General features: G+C 44.5%; 1 pseudogene; it reads right to left on the bottom strand.

The window, feature by feature from the left end:
- Positions 1 to 4776: 4776 nt before the first annotated feature.
- On the bottom strand, positions 4777 to 6958 carry LOC139029005 (uncharacterized; annotated as a pseudogene).
- Positions 6959 to 8472: the final 1514 nt, after the last annotated feature.

Genomic DNA, 8472 nt, shown 5'->3' with positions numbered 1-8472 from the left:
CAACAGTGAGCACAGATGTGAATTCAACAGGTATTCCACGTTCCAGTCGGTATTGGCATAAACGCGCTCGTAAATCGAGTTTATCCACCTCTATACATCTATTAAGACCTATGGATACATTTCATGGTTACAATGTTTCCACGATGTGTTTCCACGATGGACCAGTAGAATAGTTGTGGTGTGTAGGATTAGCAGCACAGGTTAATCCTATGTTTAGAGGGTTAACAATGTCCTGATTAGGCCTATATCCTGTCCAGAGCTACTATAGCCAGGACTATACTTCTGGTAAGGAAACACATAAAGGCCTAATAATGATGATGAATAAATCAATGTTACATCAAAACCATTACATTTGTATTTGTATTGTGGTGTGGCACCACCAATGGGGAGATCCATGGGACCCATGTGAAGGGAAATGGGGACATCCATGGGACCCATGTGTCAGGTTCTCTTACAGGAGCTTGTGGGGCCTGCCCTGGGGCCACTATTGAATGTGCTCTTCTTTGAGTTAAAGATCAGCATGATGAGCYTATTATGACAGGTTCCATGTTTGTCAGTCTTAACTGTGAGTTACGCTTGATAAACTGACTGAGATGTCCATCAAGTGCTGGGCCACTTCCTGTCTCTGGGCAGGAAATAGGTGCATCCTATAGTCAAAATTACAAACGGACATCTTTCTAACAGCATTGCCATCAGGTACAGTAGGCTATTAATGCCATACAGACAGTATACACTCTTGCAGTATACACACTTGTTAAATTAGTTCTGCCTGCATGGCTCGTTTATATTAATTTGTTTGTTTGTTTTATTTTTTTAACCTTTATTTAACTGAGCAAGTCAGTTAAGAACACATTCTTGTTTTACAATGACGTCCTACCCCGACCAAACCCGGAAGACGTTGGGCCAATTGTGCGCCATCCTATGGGACTCCCTATCACTGCCGGTTGTGATACAGCCTGGGATCGAGCCAGAGTCTGTAGTGACACCTCTAGCACTGAGATGCAAGCCTTAGAGCACTGTGCCACTCGGGGGAAAAACAGGTGTAGTTGCATATTATTTTGTATAATGCCTATTCTTTGACACTGAGATTATTTAGGTTATAAAAATCAAGTGAAACAGTGTTGCGTTAGGGTAACCCACTAACAGGTTGTTGAAATTCACAACACTATTAGGATGTAGCACCCCCCTGTGGTTGTAATCTGAAGGCTGCCTTCATTTATACATGGTTCTATTGTATATCCCGTTAAAAAACGGTGACTGTCGTGTACCATGGGAAACATACACATTTTAAGACAGTAGACTGCCAATGACTTCAAACTTGCATCAAACCTCACAATTGTGTTGTTTTTTTCTACTCCGGCACAGGTTGCTTCCTCCACAGTTCTGTCCATGCTTCCTCCACGTATTACATTAATGCCCTTGGGGCCTCCAAGATTCAACCCTTTAGGTTTGCAAGGTATGTTAACATAGATAAGAAAGGTTGTCTAAAAACACAATTTAAATTGCCATGAATCATGCAGTTAAAGGGGCAATCAGCAGTTGCTACATCAATTATTGGACTTAATGACATGTACCCATTGATTCTCGAAGAATATAACTTCTAAATGCCTCATGAGCTTAGTTCAACTGTTGTACCCCATCAGAACCCAAAATATAAACTTGTTTTACTCCAGTGTTTGTTAACAAAGTAAATCTAAACAAATGCTATATAGCCTCAAAGCATGGTTAAAACTATACTTTTGATATCATGTATGGTCAGTCCTTGCAGCCATAGCTCTGTCTATGAGTTTAAGAGGGGTTACATTTCTCAGTCCCCATTCCAAAACAGGGGTGGGGAGCATGCTTTGTTATTGACTCCAGCCACCCTAGTTATAGACTGTTCTCTCTGCTACCGCACGGCAAGCGGTACCGGAGCGCCAAGTCTAGGTTAAAAAGGCTTCTTAACAGCTTCTACCCCCAAGCCATAAGACTCTTGAACAGCTAATCAAATGGCTACCCGGACTATTTGCATTGTCCCCGCCCCACCCCCCATTTTTACACTGCTGCTACTCTCTGTTCATTATCTATGCATAGTCACTTTACCTCTACCTACATGTACATATTACCTCAGTTACCTCGACTAACCTGTGCCCCCGCACATTGACTCTGTACCGGAACCCCCTGTATATAGCCTCGCTACTGTTATTTTATTGTTGCTCCTTAATTATTTGTTATATTTCTATTATTATTATTTATTTATTTTTTTCTTAAAACTGCATTGTTGGTTAGGGGCTTGTAAAGTAAGCATTTCACTGTAAGGTGAATACCTGTTGTATTCGGCGCATGTGACAAATAACATTTGATTTGATTTGAAAGTTCATTCATACTTATTTATGCAAATGTAAAGAGTTCCTGGTAAGATTAATAAGTAGTAGTAGTATTAAATACTTAATACTACTACTGCTTACAGTATTAGTCCTACCAGGAACTCTTTACATTTGCATAGATACAGTAAGTATGACTGAACTTTATGAGCCTTACTATTATGATCATCTTTAGATGTATTTTATCATTGTAATCTACTGTAGTATTCCTAAGTATTTGATATACAGGTAGCCTACTGTATCACCTTTTGTCAACATGAACTGATCATCATAGGCTTCCTATTCACAGTACATGTTTAACCTGTGTTATGTGATAAATCAAAGTGGCAGTTGTATATGTCTCATGTTGTTTTTCTTCTACACAAAACAGAGATTTGTTTTGTGTTCAAGTTGATTGAGTCGGGTCATGCGTGTGATAGTGGTTGTAAATGTGGAAAATCGTACTATTTTTTTAACCTTTTTTTACCCCCCCAAAAATCTAAAATAAACTTTAAAGAAGTGAACTGTCCCTTTAAATAAAAAATGTCACACTTTACAATATGTACACATGTTCTCATCCCTGGAGTGAGGGCTGAGACAAGAGAGAGCCAAAACCGCAAATAATCGGGATATTTAAGTATTATGGTTGTTGATAKTAGTTCTGACAATGGTTTTGCCAAATCAATTTAACAATTTTATGACAAAAGAACTCAAAACATGGCAAGAGACAAGGAACGTCATCTGACCTGGAATTATACTGTGTACTATATTAACATAAAAGCATTGACTGGCTGTGTCATAGCTTGTTCAGAGTAATAAAACAGTAATAACACAGTGATGCGGCCCTCATTGAATGTGTATCCTCATTGAGTTCAAATTCACAGTGAATGATTGATAATGCCATCCAAATTGTAAGTGAATCAATCACAAGTTGTATTCAATGCCAGTTTGAGTCATTCTGGGGCCCTCAGCAACGAAAGAGTTGTGATCCATCACACACGTTCCGAGCTGAGCTTCTCRCACAGTAACTTTGTTGGTTTAAACATTCCCATAACATTCCATGTGCACTGTGTCACACAATATGTCATGCATTTTCACAGCAGCCCACTATCGTTCACATCTGTCATCACATATTCATTCATTTTAGCAGTGGTTTGCATTGTAATAAAGGCTAAACCTCAGTTGAATTCTCAGTGGTTTCAGTGTGTTAGATGTCTTCAGTATGCTGTATGTAGTACAGTATATCTCCACCACTGTAGTAAAGGGCACAGTCTCAGCTAAAAAATATTGACACAGCTCACCACATGTTAGGAAGTGGTCTCACAGATGAATTTGGTCCTTGTACCGTATTTATTTGTTCTCCAGTTATTTGTAGTAACTGCAGCTAGAAATGGATGTGCTGTTGGTTTAGGTGTGTCTGAATGCATTGCACATGGCTATTTCTACAGTATGTTACTGCAATTATCTTTCCATAAACAGATACCTTTGTGTACTGAAGGTTATTTGCGTAACCCCAGTTCTCTGATATTATGAGTGAGATATCTCACAGTGGGATTCACCGAATCTCTAAGCAGCTTGAAGAATCAATCATACATGTCTGTCAGAGACAGACAGGTCAAGTGGCGAATCAGGGAGCCCCTCACCTCATACTAAAGAGCCACTCTTGTGAGTAGGGGAATGTGGTGGGATATCTCACTCATAATATCATAATATTCTCTTTCAATMATTTGTTTCAATATCTCACATATGGGATATATGGCCAACTCCCGTATCGCACATGCTTTCTGAAGCCAGGTATTCTCAAGGTATCAATCCTCAAAGGACACTGAGGACACTGCGCCAAAGACTGTGTAGTGATTTCTAGCCGGTAGAACCAGAAAAAAAGTATGAGGGGATGCCCAACAATCCGCATCGCAAATCTCCTGCAAGGAAATGCCCTTAAACAGGCGAGGCAATGGCAATTGTAATTGCTGCTGACCTTAGGCATAAAGGCAGGTACGAACGGTGAGGTGAGCTGACAGTGCGTGTTGCTCACACGCTCACTTTGCGGATGGAAGGGCAACCAGTAAACCAGTCTTAAAGAATAGATATGTAAGCAACGCTCTCCCTTCACGAAATGACATAACAATGGGTGTTTACCCACATTCTTATTGTCAAAGTCTATATGACAGACGGTGATAGCGACTATGTAGACTTTAACAGTGGAGAACGCCCTCCCTCTGTACAAAATGTTCTGCAGAAAGCATAAAAACTCAGATACAAAGCATTGGAAAGGAATGATCTGTTCTTGGTCACACCACTTCTCAAAAACACACCAACTTTTTCCATACGTGAGTGTGGCGAAGTAACCCTAGCACTCTGGAAAGTCTACATGACAGAGAGACAGGCCTGTCGCATCCAGCATTAACATCTCCCCTATCCAGAGCCTGCCTTATCATTGAGGGGCTACCAAGATGAGGGATAAGCATTCGCACTGGCAAGGGTGTGCCAGTGCATCCACCCCCAGAGGTGCGTCTCCTGCTAGCGCGAAGAACAACGGGAAGTGCACGTTTTCTTTGCGATGTGAAGAGATCTATTGATTCTTGTCCATATCTCTCCCAGATTTGTTTCACCACTTGAGGATGGAATCTCCATTCCCCTTGTTGGAGATTCCCTGTGGACAATAAGTCCACTCCTACGTTAAGTATGCCTAGGACATGAGTCGCGCAGTGTAGTGACAGTAGGTGTGCTTTGCTCAGCAGAATAATTCTGATTGATGGTCTGTGTAAGCGCAGGGAGAGAGTGCCACCCTGGCAGTTAATGTATGCCACCACAGTCATATTGTCTGTTTTAATCKAGGCGTGATTCCGAAGGGAGGGTCGAAAGTGTCTCAGAGTAAGAAACACTGTCAGCAATTCAAGGTAGTTTAAATGAGAAATGCAGCATTGTGGGATCCACAGTCCGTTTATTGCATTCCCCTCTTGAACAGCGCCCCAGCCCGTAAGTAACGCGTCACCACTACCTCCGTTGCCACTACCCCTAGGGGAGTGCCCAAAACAAAGATCAAGGGGCTCTTCCAGTGACAGAGAGCTGAAAGACAAGCAGAGGTCACCTCTATCTGACGGTTGAGGTGATGCTGTGTACACAGATGCTGGGCAGCACTGGAAGTCTCTCATCCTCAGTAGGCCAAGGGGTACTACTGAGATGGAGGACACCATCAACCCCAGCACTCGGATGCAGGTACTGAATGTGACCGAGCTCCCCCTGTGGAACAGGGAGAGGAAACGTGGGGACGACCCGATGCGGTCGCCAGAGGGTGTTGCCTGATAAGAGAGAGAATCCAGCATCACGCCTAGGTCTTCTATTCCCTGTTTTGGCACAAAACATTTGTTTTTCTGATTGACATTGAACACTGGCTTGGAGACGTGGGATAGTCGTGTCTCGTAACACTTGCTCCCGGGATGGGGAGCAAAGCAGGTGATTGTCTATGTAGACGGAGAGTCTCAGCCCCTTGTTTCCCAGTGGTGTGAGAGCTGTCTCTATACACTTGATGAACATTCTGGGAGCTAGCGCCAGCCCGAATTGGACAGCGAGGTATTTGTTGGCTGTGCCTTGAAAAGCAAACCTTAAAAATATCATGTGTGCTGGCAGGATGCTTATTTGAATTGTCCCACATGTCAACTGAGAGGAAACAGTTGCGTTGACAAATAGAGAGAGACAGCACGTTGAACGTAAGCATAATGGTGAGAGCCCCTTCCCCCTTTTTGGGAACCAGGAAGTACCAGGAGTAGAAGCCGAGGTGGCTCTCTGCAGCTGGTATCACCCTGATAGCAACTTTGTGTAATAAAGAGGAGCCATCCTSCTCTAGTATGCGTGTGGAGTCGCCAGTTGCTACTGAAGCGGGTGGACTCAGAGCGAACTGCTGTCTCTACCCCTTCATAACCGTGGACCAGATCCAGGGCTGGACTGCGCATGAGCGCCAGCTCTGGTGGTGAGTAGCCCACAGGTTGATAGACTCTCAATCACTAGTGGTGCCGCAGCACCCTCTGTATTTTTGCTCGGTGTCCTTGGCAATACGCTTGAATACAACAGAGGTGTACGCCAGGTAGTCATGATTCTCAGGTCTACAGGGCAGCCAGAAGTTGAAGGCGTCAACCTTCTTCTTTCGAAGTTTGCACTTCTGACGTAATGGCTGCGACAGCTGGCCCAAACAGTTCCTTTGGCTCGACAGGAGCGTCAAGGAAATCTGCTTTCTACTTGTCAGACAGGCTGGACAAGTTGAGCCACAAGGTTCTCTCCCCTAACACCGCAAGGCTCATGGCACCACTGTGATGACACAGATCTCATCCCAAATGTCTGGGTTAGGCTTGCAGACAACTAGGAGATTGTGAATCTCTAGCATTAAATCAGCCTGGTAAGCCAGCAGTAGGGATGTAACATTCAGAACGTGCAGAACGTACAGAACGTGCAGCAGAAACATTGACTTTTTGGTAGAAGGACGCGGAGAAGCGGTCCGTCTTATCAGGGCGAGAATTGCCTGTCAGTGACAAGGCACTAGGTTTGAGGTGGCTGGCCAGTGACAGCTCGACCACCGTTGGTTTGCCGTGGCCCAGCTCCTCCATGTCTTTAACATTCATGCTGTCAAAAAGTCAGGTTTGGACCTTGCCAGTCAAGGGTTTGTCCCAATTAGGTTTGGCATCTGCCACACAATCTGGAATAGCTGAGAGGAGTTGTTTGCCTGGGAGGGTACGAGAGGGGAGTTTCCTCCCATCATACCAGTCCCTCTCTGCACTGCCATGGGTTCAGGTCACTCAACGCTGAGTCTGGCGGCTGTTCATTTGCAGACATCGATAAGTGAATATCTGTCATCTGCCACAGGTGCACCGCTAAGGGCAGAAGAGGGTCTAGAGGTAATGGCTTGCGCCTCCTCGTTCTCTTCCTCCTCCGCTGCCTGGAGGGGGTCTTTCATGCCATCGTCATCGTTGAGGTCCCCTTCCCCTTTGCCACCTGAGCTAATAGCCTAGCTAGTTAGCAGAGTGCTAGCCAGAGAAGCTAGCACCATGTGGGTTTTGCGATGAACCAAAGTGTGGCTCTCGACTGATAAGCAGACGGTCAGTCTATTCAATGCGAAACGTCAGTGGGTTGACCTAAATGAGAGAGCGCTAGTAATTCCACCCTTCCAGGTAGAATTTGTTGTTGTTGTAGAATAGCTATCCTTGCAGCTTAGCTAGCCAAGTCTCACGATAGCCACCACAGGAGACAAAAGGAAAAAAGAGCGGAAAAGCTGATTACCCAAATCGAAAAGGTTCCTTTCTGTGAAAGACGAAAGCTGAAAAACCTGCGCTCGTCGGTGTAGCCTTCCAGTTGAACAGGAAAACAGATCAACTCGTGCTGAGGAGAGCTAGAGCAGAACTTTTCTGTGAGGAAGGGGGGTGAAAATGACCAGAGGGCAAGCGAGTGGCACTTTATTATGAGGGGAGAGGCTCACTCATTTGCCACTCGACTCAACAGACTTGTGTGATTGGTTCTTCGAGCTGCTTAGAGATTCTGTGAATCCCACTGTAAGATGTTAAAATGAATAATTGAGAACCCTGGCTGCCCAAAATGACTAGCTTGTTGGTTGGCGTCCAAGTTATTTGTCATGGTTTTGTTCTAATCGTCCTGTTTCTATATACTCCCTATATATTACAGGACAAATCATAGTTTACACAGATTGTCATTCACAGGCCTGAACAAAAATATTTCCATCCATGCTGCTGCTCAGACAGTGCCAGATGAGACAGACAGTGTTGCCTTCCTACCTTCCTAGCTAATAAACCTGCCACTGCGGCTATCAAGGTGGGTGGGCGGGTGCTTCCCGGTAGTCGACAGGAGTTTGGTAGTCAACAGGAGTTTCCTAGCCGACAGACTAGGACTGCGTCCCAAATGGCAACCTATGTCCTATGTAATGGGTTACTTTTGACCAGGGCCCGTAGTAGTGCACTAAATAGGGAATAGGGTGCCATTTGGAACAAAACCTGGGAGAGAGTGTAGTGCCCCACCCTACTGACGTCACCAGGTGACCTTCTGGTCAGGACACTGTCCTTATCAGAATGTTTAGTTGTTCCGGAGTGTCTGTGACAGGCCTATGTGATTTTCACACATTGACCTG

Source organism: Salvelinus sp. IW2-2015, linkage group LG17, assembly GCF_002910315.2.
Source record: "Salvelinus sp. IW2-2015 linkage group LG17, ASM291031v2, whole genome shotgun sequence".
Lineage (NCBI taxonomy): Eukaryota > Metazoa > Chordata > Actinopteri > Salmoniformes > Salmonidae > Salvelinus > Salvelinus sp. IW2-2015.
The sequence above is the reverse complement of the archived record's forward strand: the minus strand, read 5'-3'. Positions and strand labels throughout refer to the sequence as shown.